The sequence below is a fragment of the Nicotiana attenuata genome, unplaced genomic scaffold (assembly GCF_001879085.1).
Source record: "Nicotiana attenuata strain UT unplaced genomic scaffold, NIATTr2, whole genome shotgun sequence".
Lineage (NCBI taxonomy): Eukaryota > Viridiplantae > Streptophyta > Magnoliopsida > Solanales > Solanaceae > Nicotiana > Nicotiana attenuata.
The window spans coordinates 129,614-145,002 of record NW_017670598.1 but is presented as its reverse complement, the minus strand read 5'-3'; the positions used below and the strand labels follow the sequence as shown (position 1 = coordinate 145,002).

Here is a 15,389-nt window from a genome sequence, read left to right as displayed (position 1 = left end):
TGATTTCAAGGCTTCCTCCCCCCACTTCTATCAAAGGGGTGAGGAGTTTCCTTGGGCATGCCGGGTTCTACCGGCGGTTTATAAAAGATTTCTCGAAGGTTGTGAATCCCCTTTGCAAGTTGCTAGAGAAAGATGCTAAGTTCGTGTTTGATGAAAGATGCATGGAGGCCTTTGAACTTCTAAAGCACAAGTTGACCACCACCCCGATCATTACCGCACCCAATTGGAGTTTGCCCTTCGAAATAATGTGCGATGCAAGTGACGTTGCGGTTGGGGCAGTGTTGGGCCAACGAGTAAGCAAAATGTTCCATCCCGCGTACTATGCAAGTAAGACTATGGATGAAGCTCAACAGAATTACACGGTGACGGAGAAGGAATTATTGGCCATTGTATTTGCCATGGAAAAATTTAGGCCATATCTTATGGGGGCCAAGGTAATTGTGCACACCGACCATGCCGCCCTTAGGTATTTGATGACCAAGAAAGATTCCAAGGCAAGATTGATGAGATGGGTGTTACTTCTTCAAGAGTTTGACTTAGAAATAGTGGACTGGAAGGGAAGTGAGAACCAAGTTGCGGTCCATTTGTCCCGCTTGGAAGAGGAAGGAAGGCCATGTGACGGCCTAGAGATCAATGATACATTCCCCGATGAGCAACTTCTTTCCGTGTCAATGAGTGACATACCATGGTTCGCGGACATTGCCAATTTCATTGTAACTGGAATTGTTCCATGTGAGCTCTCTTCTAACCAAAGGAAAAGCTCAAATGGGATAGTTTGGATTTCTACTGGGATGATCCGTACTTGTTTAAGATTTGCACGGATGGTGTGATTCGAAGGTGTGTCCCGGAGGGTGAGCAATTGAGTATTTTGGAAGCTTGTCATTCCTCCCCCTATGGTGGCCATCATGGAGGGGTGAGGACGGCTTCGAAAGTTTTGAGTTGTGGTTTCTATTAGCGACTTTGTTTAAAGATGCGAGTGATTTAGTAAAGAGATGTGATCTATGCCAACGAGCGGGCGGGATTTCCAAGAAAGACGAGATGCCTCTTAACACAATTCTTGAGGTTGATATCTTTGATATTTGGGGTATTGATTTTATGGGCCCTTTTGTTAGCTCGTGTGGGAACACTTACATTCTTGTAGCAGTGGATTATGTGTCAAAATGGGTTGAGGCCGTGGCCTTGCCCAACAATGAAGCTAGGAGTGTGGTGGCATTTCTTAAAAAGAGCATTTTCACAAGGTTTGGTACACCCCGGGCAATCATTAGTGATGGAGGATCGCATTTTTGTAATAGAGCTTTTGAAGCTTTGCTTCCAAAGTATGGTGTCAACCACAAAGTCTCTACACCTTATCATCCTCAAGCAAGTGGCCAAGTTGAAGTGTCTAACAGGGAGATCAAGAGCATTTTATCCAAAATTGTCAATGCTAATAGGACCGATTGGTCTAAAAAGTTAGATGATGCTCTATGGGCGTACCGGACCGCTTACAAGACCCCAAATGGTATGTCACCGTATCGGTTGGTGTTTGGGAAAGCATGTCACCTACCAGTGGAATTGGAGCATAAGGCTATGTGGGCCTTGAGGAAGCTTAATCTTGAGTGGGATGTTGCGGCCAATCTTTGTGTTGAACAACTCAATGAACTTGATGAATTTCGGTTCCATGCATACTCTAGTTCGTCCTTATATAAGGACAAGATGAAGTACCTTCATGACAATTATGCTCGTGGAAAGGAGTTCAAAGTTGGTGATTTGTTCCTCTTGTTCAACTCCCGTCTAAGGTTGTTTCCCGGAAAGCTGAAATCAAAGTGGAATGGGCCATTTGAAGTTGTATGTGTAACCCCATTTGGTGCTCTAGATTTGAAGAACAAGAGTGGTGAAGTCTTTAGAGTGAATGGGCACCGTGTCAAGCATTATCTTGGGAAGTTTGATGATAGCCATGTGGTGGCTGTGGTTCATTTCAAGTGATGTGATGGTAACATGCGTCGTGCCGCGACGTTAAATCAGGCGCTTCTTGGGAGGCAACCCATGTCTTTTTCTTCTTGTTTTCTTTGATTTTCTTTGTAGTTTAGGTTTGATTTTTGGACTAATTGGTTGTGAGATGTTGCAGGGATTGTGTTGATGCAGTGCAAAACATTTTGGAAAAATTGAACAGTCTCTGAAGTTGCCAGTGCGGCCGCATTGCACTTTGTGCGGTCCGCACTGGTAAAAACCAAGTGAGGTGCTCTCTGAAGTTTGCCACCGCGGCCGCATCCCATTTAGTGTGGTCTGCGGTGGACCTCCGCGGTCGCGGTCTGTTTTGCGCGGACCGCGGAGGTTGCCTTCTCAAACTTCTTTTGAACATACCCAGCACGGTCCGCAGTCCGTTTTGTGCGGCCGCGCTGGTAGGTAAGGCTGGGTCCCATACCTTTTTCTATAAATAGACCTCAAGGGTCTCCTTTTACCCTTTTCGAACCCTAATCACTCAGAGCCCTAAAAGTTATTGTTCATCTTCTCTATTGCACAAAAATCTTTGCATAGATTGAATACTTGCATTTCATCTTCACATCTGGTAACATTTCATCCATTTTTGTTTGTTTAATTTTATAATTTCATTTTATTTTCATGCCCAATAGCCCATAGCTTCTTCTTCTTCCCATTTGTCTTTAATTATTAGCTTAGGTTAGTGTAAATGTTGGTTTTTGTGTGTTTGGTGAACTTGTTGAACTGGGTAATTGAGTAGGGACAAACTCTAGGTAAAACACTTGAACAAATATGCAAAAAATTGGAAACCATAACTCAGTGCCAGGATTGGACATCCACCGCGGACCGTAGTCGTGATTGTGCGGTCCGCGGTGGCTTCACCGCGGCTGCATTACCACTTTGTGCGGACCGCGGTGATGAGATTCAGAGAGGAGTCCATAGTCCAGTGCGGCCGCACTTCATTTTGTGCGGTCCGCACTGGCCCACCCCGGCCGCGGTACCATTTTGTGCGGGCCGCGGTGGTGAGATTCAGAGAGTATGTTTGGGAGACCTTATACTTGTGCGGACCGCACTCCTTTTTGTGCGGGCCGCAGTCCACTGTTTCTGCAACCTTTTTCTGTAACTTTTGGGCTTCTGTTCTGTAATTCATTTCCCACAACTAATTCACTGCCTCTGCTGATACTAACAAAACTAGATGTGAGTGCTTGCAGATAATGGTTAGACAACATGGAGGCAAAGGAACAAAACAACCCGGGAGAGGTGATTCCTCCCGAGGGGGCAAAGGAAAGAGAGTAGTCAAACTCACTCCCCAAGCTCGGAAAAACATAAAACAAACCCGCAAGCTGATAAAAGCCGCAGATAGAGCTGCTTCCAATTCCTTGGGGAGTGAGTATGTGCCTCCCAAGACATCTCCTCAGACTCAGTCCCAACTCATATCGTCACCGACTTTCGATTGATTGATGATACTCCTCCGCCATCACCCACTGTCCGATAGCCAATAAATGTTGTGTATGAGTCATCTGAGGGCTCGGCATCCGGTAGTGGGGACTACTCCACCTCCCCTACAGCTTCCTTGTCTGGGGAGAGTGCAAAAGGAGGCGAGGAGGAGGTTCAAGGTGCTAGAGAGGTGCAGGGGGGTGGTGAACCTCAGGTTGGGGGTGTTGACCGAACTAGAAATCCTCCGGGACCTTCCACCATTGCTGGTCCTTCTACTTCAACTGGTCCGGGGATTCTGTCTTCCCGGGCCCATCCTATCACTGCCCACCAGCTGAGCCAGGCACTTCATAGCTTGAACAACTGGATGTCAGTTGCGTCATCCAAGTTGTCTACACTGTCTTCTACCATTGCGGCTCGGTCAGCACCACAACCAGCACAGAATCCACAGTCCATTGAGGAGACATTGAAGAAGATCCTGGAGAACCAGGAAAAGATCATCAGTACTCAGGATGCCTTGTCTAAGGCAGTGGATTCACACGGCAAGGCTCTGAAGGAGCTTGCCAGGGAGCACAGGAAACTGCACAAAACACGAGCTTCCAAGGAGTCTGTGAAGGAGCTTAGAGCAGATGTGGACAAGCTGAAGGCTGACCACTGCCTTTAGACTTGCTATTTGGGGATCCAGCTCCAGCAGCAGCACCAGCGGCAGAGCCACAGCAGGAGCAGACACAGAGGCTTCCTAGGAAGAAGAGGAAGCTCCCTAGTGCAGATGAGCCGATCATCCAGTTGGCGGACCACCGAAGGTTCCTCCAGTCAGCCAGAGGATGCTCCTGATATTCAGCCCGTCCAGGTCCAGGCCCTAGTCCCAGCAGCTGAGCAGCAGGAGACCGGGAACCAGTCTGAGGTTCCCGCGCATACAGAGGACCCGGGGACCACTCATGATCCCATGCAGACGGACACGGCTTAGGGAGTCTTCATATCCTTTCCCTATACTTTTTGATGCTTATTTTTGCTTTAGTTGGCATTGGGGACAATGCCGGCTTTTATTTGAGGGGGTGTGCCCTACTTTTATCCATTGGATGACTGTATATATAGATTGATTTAGTTTATGCTTTCTTTTGATTTTCTATTGGTCTGTATATAACTTTACATTTAGTTACTTTCATTGTACTTTTTATCTTCCTTTTGGTCTGTATATAAAGTTACATTATTGTATATATTCATCCCCCGTTGTATATTCATTCCCCGTTTGTACATATTCATTTTATTTTCTATTTTCGTAAAATAATTTTGTTTTTAGCTTCTTATATAGGCTCGTAGCTTTTTGTTTTGTTTTGACGCTTTTAATAAGCCTTTGGTTTTCTTAATGCCATGGTTCTTTCTAAAGGAGGAGTATTGTGTGAACCGGGTGGCTCTTCCCAATGATAGATGGCGTGACAACCTTCTTAAGGGTTTGTGTCCGTTTTTGTTTTTCTTTTTTTTGGTAGTTTATAGTTAAGAGTACCTTAAGCAAAGATTCACTTGGGCCTAACACATTTGCCTTTGGTCCCATGGTCAAAGACAAGTGGTTGTGTTTAGGATGGTGAAAGTAGTGACCTTGAGACTCTTGAGTTGACCAAACAATCATCATGTGGTCCTTCGGACTATTGTGTGCTCAATCGTGTCTAAGGTTGTTGTGGGCCCCCGACTCTATATCTTTAGCAATCCTTGAGTTTGCGTGGTGAGAAATCGAATTGTGAGTCCAAGTTCCGAGCCAATGGTCTAGAACTTGCCCTGAATGTCTGTTGAGGCGAAATTTTGAGTGAAATTCGACTTGAGAAGTGATTATAGGCTCTCCTTGATCCAAATGATAATTGACAATTTCATATCCTACCAATGATATAATCCCTAGCTAACCCTTTTGAGCCTTAACCTTTTTCTTGAACCAATGCTACAAACCTATACCCGTTCTAAATTATACCCTCTCTTGGCACCCCATCTTTCCTTGAGAAATGGCAAAAGTCTAAGTTTGGGGGGAGAGACGAGAAACGGAACAAAGTGGTAAAAGGTACAAAAGCAAAGAAAAGGAAGGCAGTGAAAAAGAAAAGAAAAGAAAAAGACAAAAAGAAAGCTCAATGTGAAAATGATCTCAAAGGGATTCAAGAAAAGCAAAGAGAAAAAAAGTGTGGAAAAAGTAGAAAAAGGAGAAATGTTTTGAAGTGCATAATAAAGAGTGACATTGTGTCTCTCTAACCCCTTAGAAAGAAGTGAATGACTCAAAGAGTCAAGAGAATTGTGCCAAATGAATCAAAAGAAGTGCTTAAGGGAAGATGGAACCCACTTAGACCAATACATTTCCTACCCTTACCCAAAAGACTTCACATTGACTCCACAAAAGCCCTATATGATCTTGAGTTGAATGACGCTTGCATTAGTGGATACTTACATGAGGGTCAAGCATATGATACTTAGAGCCGGACTTGTGACTTTTTCTTGAGAGAGATGAGTGAATTCCCATTAACCTCGACTTGTGTGTCAATACTGTAAAAGGTGAGGTTTGCTTAGGGAAAGTTGAGGATGTGTGAGTTTGGGCTCCACAGCGACCAAAGTAATTGAGAGAGTTCTTTGATGTAATAAGTCACTCTTGATGCTCTTGTGTCACACTTGATCCATAGTTTTTCAAAGATTAAATGTTGTTGATGATTCATTCGCATTGAGGGCAATTGTTAGTCCCAATTGATGCTTGCTGAGGTTACTTTAGGATAGCTGGAAATACTTGGATTTTCCCTTAAAGGGTGGGTCTCATTTTGTTTGCTTGAGGACAAGCAAAGGCTTAAGTTTGGGGGAGTTGATAAGTAGGGATTTTAACGTGTTTTATGCTCCTACTCGCCTATGCTTTGAATATAAATTGTTACAAAATAGTCCCAAAAGGCTCATAAGTTGTGCTTGATTGCAGGTTTGATCGACAAAGTGTTAAATGTCAAGGATCGGCTCAAAAGGAGTGAAACCTGCTCAAGTATCAAAGACCAAGTAAACTGAGGGCAAACAAGCCTAGCGTAGAACGCGCAAAGTCGAATGCGGCCGCAATAGATCGTTCAGAGAGTTGACAAAAGTGGGCTTCAGGCAAAGCGGCCGCGGTACGTATTTAGTGGTCTGCGGTGAAGGTTTCGCGGCCGCACTACCTTTTTGTGCGGTCCGCAGACAAGAGATTCAGAGAGATGGAATTATGCCAAGTCCAAGCCATGCGGTCCGCGGTCGTGATTGTGCGGACTGCGCCAGCTGCCTCCGCGACCACGGTCCATTCTACGCGGCCCGCGGAGCCCAAGTTCAGAGAGCCTAGAATTGAAGTCAAAGAGCCTAGTGCAGCCGCAGTCCATTTCATGCGGCCCGCACTGACCCCGCAGGGGTATTTTTGTCCAATTTTTCCAGCCTAGTATAAATAGAACATTTTACCATTTTTAGGTGATCAGTTATTTCCAAATTTTGAGCTGCGCTCGTGAGACTCATTTTGTAGCCATTTTTGGCATCTTAGCTTCAAATTAAAGATAGATTCTTGTATTTTAATTTAGCATTTAATTAATATGTCTTGTTCTTCATCTATTTCTTCATTTTCTCCTTCAAGCATGAGTAGCTAAACCTATTAGCTAGGGTTGTGGCTCAACCCTAGTGTGGGTAATTGATGGGTGTTGCCATCTAGGGTTAGATTGACAATGGGTATTTGCTATTTGGGTTGATTTTATGTTTTAATCTATGAATTGGTGGTTGTAAACACTGATTTATGCTTTGTGAACCCTAGTTGCTTGATCCAATTTGCCTACCCATTTGGTCTCGAGAGAGTCAATTGGGCAAAATTACTCTCTCTACCGAGAGGTGTGAGAGTGAGTAAAATTGTGCAACGGTTATAGCATAAGCCCCAATTATGTCAATCAAACCTTAGTAACATCTACCCGTCAATTAACCACCTAGGTGATGTCACGACCCTAGTGCCTTTCTCCCCATTAGATACAACCTTAGCAATTATTTCGTAGCATAATCTAGTTTCAATTAGTAGTTTGAAAATAGTAGTTTATAATTGAAAACCCAAAAATATTGAAAGTGACATTTAGAACAATTACACGACTCTAGTCTAGATAGATACCCAGCTCCAATTTCTAGCCGTCTGAGGAATTCGATCCCGACCCTCATATCGGGTAAAAGCTATTGCGACCCTCTCTTCCTACTTTATCGTAGTGTAGAGTTGGCAGCGATCACAATGTAGCAAACACAACTGATACAACATGTACAGCAAATGTCTATTTGCTGCGAACTATGTGGCGACAATCATATGAGTGACATGTGCCCCACGAATCCCGAATCCATATACTATGTGGGGCAACAGAGCAGATGTCCCATGAATCAGCATGCACAATATGGGAACACATACAATCCAAATTGGAAGAATCATCCCAACTTCTCATGGGGTGGAAATCCGCCGAATCAGAATCATTATAGATCCCAAGGAAATTTCAATCAACCTCAGAAGCCACCCCAACAAATGGAAGAGTGTACAAATGATTTGCTAAAGAAGTTGTTGCTTGACAATCAACAGCACAGGACCGATTTCAGAAATCTTGAGAGGCAAATGGGGCAGTTAGCAACAAATCAAAATACTAGACTTGCATGCGCTCTCCCCAGTGATACATAGAAGAACCCTCAAGTGAATGCAGTTACACTCAGAAACGGGAGGGAACTAGAGGAAGTGCCAAAGAAAAGAAAAGACAAGCCCATACATGAGGGGGAGTTGACCCCTAAGTCGACACATGAATTAAAGAATAAGGATGCAATTCCAGAACCAGTGGAGGCTGCAAGGCCACCACCACCTTTCCCCCAGAGATTGCAGAAAAAGAATGATGATCGCATGTTCAGCAAATTTCTCTCTATGTTGAGCTCAATTAAATATTCCACTCGTTGATGTACTTCGTGAAATTCCAAAGTATGCCAAGTACATAAAAGATATAATGGCTCACAAAAGAAGATTGACTAAATTTGAGACACTTGCACTTACTGAGGAGTGCACTTCAAGGGTCCAAAACAAGCTCCCTCAAAAGCTTAAGGATCCTGGAAGCTTCACCATCCCGGTGCAAATTGGTAATATTGATGTGGGTCGTGCTCTTTGCAATTTGGGGGCGAGCATAAATCTGATGCCCTTATCCTTGTTCAAGCAATTGGGTCTGGGAGCTCCAAGACCAACTACTGTGATGTTGCAGCTGGCTGATAGGTCGATAGCACACCCTGAGGGGGTGATCGAAGATGTGTTGCTGCAAATTGGAAAATTTATCTTCCCTGCGGACTTCATTATCCTAGATTATGAGGCTGATGAACTGGTTCCAATCATATTGGGGCGACCTCTTTTGGCTACTGGTGATGCAATTATTAAAGTAAGAGAGGAAAAAATGATTTTAAGGGTGGATGACGAGGAAGCAGTCTTTAATGTCTACAAAACAATCCAACTTCCCCGCCACTATGAGGAGCTCTCACTGATATCTCTTGTTGAGGCGGATGAGCAAATTCTTGACACGAGTGTATATCTAGACGATTCTCTAGAGGAAGCACTTATGTTGTTCGATAGCCTGGGGATTGATGATGAGGTTGAGGAGATGATGTATATCCTAGATACATCTTGTGCTTACATGCAGGGGATACACCCCTTTGAGCCCCTGAATAGGCCAGATGGCCTCCTCCAAAGCCATCAATTGAGGAGGCTCCAAAATTGGAGCTTAAACCCCTGCCCACTCACCTTCAATATGCTTATTTGGGTGACTCTGACACTTTACCTGTTATTGTTTCTTCTGACTTGTCTAGATTGTAGGAAGAGAAGCTGTTGAGAGTGCTACGTGAGCACAAGCGAGCACTTGGGTGGATAATGTCTGACATTAAGGGCATTAGTCCAGCTTTTTGCATGCATAAAATCCTCATGGAGGACGAACACAAGCCAAGTGTAGAGCAACAACGCCGACTAAATCCAATCATGAAAGAGGTTGTAAGAAAAGAAGCGATTAAGTGGCTTGATGCAGGTATTGTGTTTCCAATCTCAGATAGCAAATGGGTAAGCCCCGTTCAATGTGTACCTAAGAAAGGGGGGATGACTGTAGTGGTTAATGAAAACAATGACTTAATTCCCACAAGAACTGTCACTGGGTGGAGGATTTGCATAGATTATAGAAAATTGAACAATGCCACCCGCAAGGATCACTTTCCCCTCCCCTTTATTGACCAAATGCTTGATCGATTAGCTGGCCAGGAATACTACTGTTTCTTAGATGGTTTTTCAGGGTATAGTCAGATTGTTATAGCCCCAGAGGACCAAGAAAAAACCACATTTACGTGTCCCTATGGCACGTATGCGTTCAAAAGAATGCCCTTTGGTCTCTTTAATGCACCTGCGACTTTTCAAAGGTGCATGATGGCTAGTTTTACTGACATGGTTGAAAGATTTGTGGAAGTGTTCATGGATGATTTTTCTGTGTTTGGATGTTCTTTTGATAATTGCTTGATGAATCTTGATAAAGTGCTTGCTAGGTGTGAAGAAACGAACTTGGTACTAAACTGGGAAAAGTGCCATTTCATGGTACGTGAAGGTATAGTCCTGGGGCACAAAGTGTCCAAAAGCAGTTTGCAGGTAGACAAAGCGAAGGTTGAGGCTATTGAAAAATTGCCCCCTCCGACATCAGTCAAGGGCATTCGCAGTTTCTTGGGCCATGCAGGCTTTTATCGTCGTTTCATTAAAGATTTTTCGAAAATTTCTTCTCCCTTGTGCAGGCTTCTTGAGAAAGATGTCTCCTTCAAATTTGATGATGCCTGTCTGAAAGCATTTGAGGAGTTGAAGGGAAGGTTAGTGACTGCACCAATTATCATTGCTCCGGATTGGGAGCAACCATTTGAGTTGATGTGCGATGCGAGTGACATAGCTATTGGAGCTGTTTTGGGGCAAAGGAGAAATAACATCTTTCACTCCATATACTATGTGAGCAAAACTCTAAATCCAGCCCAGATGAACTACACAGTTACCAAAAAAGAGTTGTTTGCAGTTGTGGGCGTTTGACAAGTTCAGATTCTATCTAGTGGGGACCAAAGTCATCGTCTGCACAGATCTTTCAGCTATCAGATACTTGTTTGAGAAGAAAGATGCCAAGCCGAGGCTAATTCGTTGGGTCCTCCTCTTGCAAGAGTTTGACTTAGGGATCCGAGATCGAAAAGGGACAGAGAATCAAGTGGCTGATCACTTGTCCAGATTAGAAAATCGGAGCCATATAGCTAAAGGAGGGTCAATCAAAGAAACATTTCCTGATGAATAGTTATTGGCAATTACCTCAAGCGAAGACCCGTGGTATGCAGGTTATGTGAATTTAATTGCAAGTGGGGTAACACCACCAGAATTGACACCCGATAATAGAAGAAGGTTCCTACATGATGTGAGGCTCTACATGTGGGATGAGCCATTCTTATACAGGCTATGTGCAGATCAGTTGGTGCGAAGATGTGTTCCTGAGGAAGAGATGAATGCCATACTGCATGACTGTCACGCTTCGCCATACGGAGGTCATCATGGTGGGGATAAAACCGCCCAAAAAGTTCTACAATCAGGTTTCTACTGGCCAGAATTGTTTAAGGATGCACATGCCTTTGTTAAAAAGTGTGACAAATGCCAAAGAACTGGAACAATCACGAAGAAGCACGAGATGCCGCTGCAAAATATTTGGTAGTGGAGATTTTTGATGTTTGGGGGATTGACTTCATGGGACTGTTCCCATACTCTAATGGTCACAGGTATATCTTGGTGGCGGTCGACTATGCTTCTAAGTGGGTGGATGCCATTGCTCTTCCCACTAGTGATGCAAAGGTCATGGTAAGCTTTGCAAAGAAGCACATCTTTACACGCTTTGGAACTCCAAGAGTGTTGATAAGCGACGGAGGAACTCACTTCTGCAACAAACTGCTGAATAATGTTCTTGCAAAGTATGGAGTTAAGCACAAGGTTTCCACTGCCTATCACCCCCAAACGAGTGGTCAAGTGGAAGTTTCAAACAGAGACGTAAAGCAGATTCTAGAGAAAACAGTCAGTGGAAATAGAAAAGACTGGGCCAGGAAGCTAGACGACGCATTATGGGCATATCGAACTGCATACAAGACTCCCATAGGTACTTCTCCGTATAAATTAGTTTATGGGAAGGCGTGTCACTTGCCCGTCGAGCTTGAACACAAAGCCTATTGGGCAATTAAAAAGCTGAACATGGATATGGACTTAGCTGGTGAGAAGAGGTTGCTACAACTCAACGAGCTTGATGAGTTTCGATTGCACGCATATGAAAATGCCAAATTGTATAAGGAAAAGACTAAGAGGTGGCATGACAAACACATCCAATATCGAGAGTTTGAGTTGGGGCAAGAAGTTCTTTTGTTCAATTCGAGGTTGAAGCTTTTCCCCGGAAAGCTTAAGTCTCGTTGGGCAGGTCCTTTTGTTGTGGTAAGTGTGAGGCCTCATGGAGCTGTGGAATTGCGTGATAAGAGCTCGAGTGGTACCTTCTTGGTAAATGGACAGAGAATAAAACATTATTAGGGTGGTGACATTGCACGTCACAAGACCTCGGTGGACTTGGCCGATGGTTGAAAAGGTGTTGAGTCGTGCCGCGACGTTAAATCAGGCGCTCGTTGGGAGGCAACCCAATTTTTACTGTTTTCGTAGCGTAGTTTTTTGTTTTCTCTTAGTTAAAGTAGACTAACATTTTTGTTTTGTTTTGTTGTATAAAATATTAGGTGGGGATGGTGGAGTTTGTGTGAATTATGTATAAGGGCTCGGGTAGTTTGTTTAAAAAAGAAAAATTTAGCGAAATCAGCGCCCAAGCTGGCTGGGGCGCACTTTCCAGTAGCTAAAATAATCCATCGCCAGCCCCAGCGTGGGGCGCTGGGCTGGCCGGTCATAGTAAGTTTTTTTTGATTTTTTTTCGTTTTCTTTTATTTAATTAAATCCCAAACCCAAATAACCCATACCAACTATCCAAACCCATTCCCACTTAGATTAAAATAACTAAAACCTCAAAAAAAAAACCCTCAAAAACGCCCAGCGTTCTGCCCGTACCTTCCCCTTCGATTTTTTTGTTTTGCATTCTCTCAAGTTCTCCAATTCTTCAACTTTCTCTTGCTCAAGTTACTCTCAATCCCCAAAGGTATGTTCCTCTTGTTCTCTTTTCTTGTATTTTGAATTTTTTTTAGTGTAAGTTTAGTCTTCTTTCTCAAACAACCCCAAAAATACCATAGTTTGCATTGATATATCTTGTTGAATATAGTGGTCTTAAGATGCACGAAAATTTGGTGCAAGAATTTGGTTGTGATTGTGCTTGAAGTAGTAAACTATAATTCCCTCTACTTCATGTAAATTTGGGAGGTCCACCTTGTTCCACCATTGTTGAAATAAGAGAGCAAAATTGATGCCCAAAAGGTGTTTGCTAAATTGCCTAAGAGAGTAAATTTGAACACCGGTGAAGTCTAAGTAGCCGAGTGTAGTTGTATTTGAGTTTGGGCGAAGTGTGGGGTCTTTGGAGGTATTATATGTTGTTGTATACGTTTGTAAGTCATAGTTAGTGTACTAACTTAGTGTAGTAATGTAGACCTTAGCTTTGTTATGCTTGCACCATAGTGAAGTTACGGGCATGTTAGACTACTTGAATTGAATGGCATAGGGAATTCTTGAGTACCTATAGCCTTGTGATGACACATTGATGCATGATTGAGTCAATATTGTAATTCGATTATGCATAGCCTTCGATTTTAAGTGTGGGGTCCTCTTTGCCCCTCAAATGACCTTAGGCGAAATTTCTTGATTCACCCTCATCTTTGTGTTTGTCATGTGTAGGTTGCTATGGCTCGTGAGAGTTCCGCTAAAGGAAAAGGGGTGGGGAAGTGCTCCACTACCGCTCCCCCGCCAAAGAAACGCAAGCAATGTGAGAGCTCTTCCCGACAAGCCAAGGGAAAGCAAGTGGCTAGCGGGTCTACGAAGCAATCACAGCCTCGGTTGGAATTTTTAGATGATGACACCTAGAAATGGCATGATACTTTTGTTCCATACGGGAGATATGTGTCTGAGATGGGGATAAATGTAAAGGCTTTAGAACGAAGCTTCCCCGATGTACTTGCTACATTGATCGACAAAAAGATGGGTAAGTTCCTTAAATGTCCAGGTCGGTCAAATCTCAGCATGGTCCGAGAACTATATACAAACTGGAGCACGAGAGATGATGAGTCGTGCGTCAGGGGAAAGACCATTCCAATACATAGGGAGGCTTTGTGTCGGTTTTTGGGAGTTGATAACCCAAACCCGCGAAGGTTATAAAGTTTGTCAAAAGCCCACGCTATCAAGCAACACATCACACACTTTGTGGCGTTGATTCCAACGCAACATGGACGCGGACTAAGGGGGATGTTCACCTTGAAATGCTTAGGTTTGACTTCAACAAGACGGCTAAAGTTTGGCAGAACTTTGTGCAAGCTAAACTAATGCCTGTGGAGCATAATACTGAGTGCACTTGAGCTCGAGTGTGCTTAATCTACTTTTTGATGACCGGGCGCCCCATAAATGTAGGTGAGCTCATGCTTGGGGAGATGGCTCGAACCCGTTTTGGAGGGAGGATCAAGAGGTTCTTTTATGGCAATATCCTAAAACAGCACATGCTATCCTTTGAAGTACCGGAATACCCAGGCTATGATGAGGTGGTGGAGGCACCCAAGACATTATTAGACATCACATCCTTATTAGAGTCCACATCAAAGCTCACCCAAGCTGCTCGGAATGAGAGGGATGAAAATTTTAAAAGGTATCTCTACACAACCTTCAATGTCATTATGCGCATGCTAGGGGTGTCAGAGGAGGAGCGCACACAATTGCGCAATGAGCTCTCTAGTTCATCCAAGGAGATGTTGGGCATAGCACCGGGCAGTCCTATTCATCCCTCTGAGGATGAAAACACTCACAAGGGATCTGATGATGAGGATGGGAATGAGGATGAAGTTACGGGGCCCATGGCTTTGGTACCCTTAGGAGATGATGATGAGCCCATTGCTACAGCTGGGGGGCATCCTGATGGGGCAGTCTTCGACTAGCAGGGAGTTCTTTCTTTCCACCTTACTCTATTTTTGAATTTATTATGCATCGGGGACTATGCATTGTTTAAGTGTGGGGTGGGGGAATACTCTTTGAGCTGTAATTGTATAAAGAAAAATCAGAAAAAGTTTGGACTTTACCCGACGATGGATCTGTTGGACAATTTTCTTGAGGGATTAAAGTCCGATTAAAAATACCAAAAAAATTTTTTTTTATTTAGGTAGTTAGGTAGTATCCCTTGATTTTTCTTTTGACACCGGTTCTTTTCCAAGGGTGTAGCTCGAACCGGGTATTCTAGTTTAGTTTTTTTTATTATTATTATTTTTTCTTTCTTAGGAGTAGGAAAAAGGAAATTGAGGTGCTTTGAGATACCTATTGACATGGTTGATGTTGGCAATTTAAGTTATGGCATGCGCTCTGTCTTTCTGCATATATTATTTGAATTGTAATGCCCAAGTAAAGTAAGTAGCCTACTCTTTGATGCCTTTTTCTCAGTGATTGACTTGTATGCTACCTAGTGCATTGTTGCTTAAAAAATTCTCAACTTGCTAGCTTGTTTGACTTGAGAGTTGCACAGAACCGTCTTGAGTGAGTCAAGTGCCATGTGTGTGTAAGGATTTTTGATACTCTGTGCTATCCTGTGTAGTCTAGAACTTGCCTCGTGTGTTAATCAACGCGAAATCATTAAGTTATGCTAATCTAGGAGATGATGTAGGCGTTTCTTGCTTGACCATGAAGTTGCTTGTCACTTATAAATAAAATTTTCCCATTGCTACCCCTTTGAGCCTATAGACCGTTTCCTTGGCACCCACATTACAAGCCATACTTCTACTTTGTTCTTGATTTGATAATGTTGAACCTTTACCTCCTAAGGCACTTAGTCACT

The 15,389-nt window shown here is 43.5% G+C and overlaps 1 pseudogene; it reads left to right on the top strand.

Annotated features, from left to right (window-relative positions):
• Positions 1-488: 488 nt before the first annotated feature.
• LOC109241376 overlaps positions 489-15,389 on the top strand; it is a 29,053-nt pseudogene continuing 14,152 nt past the window's right edge.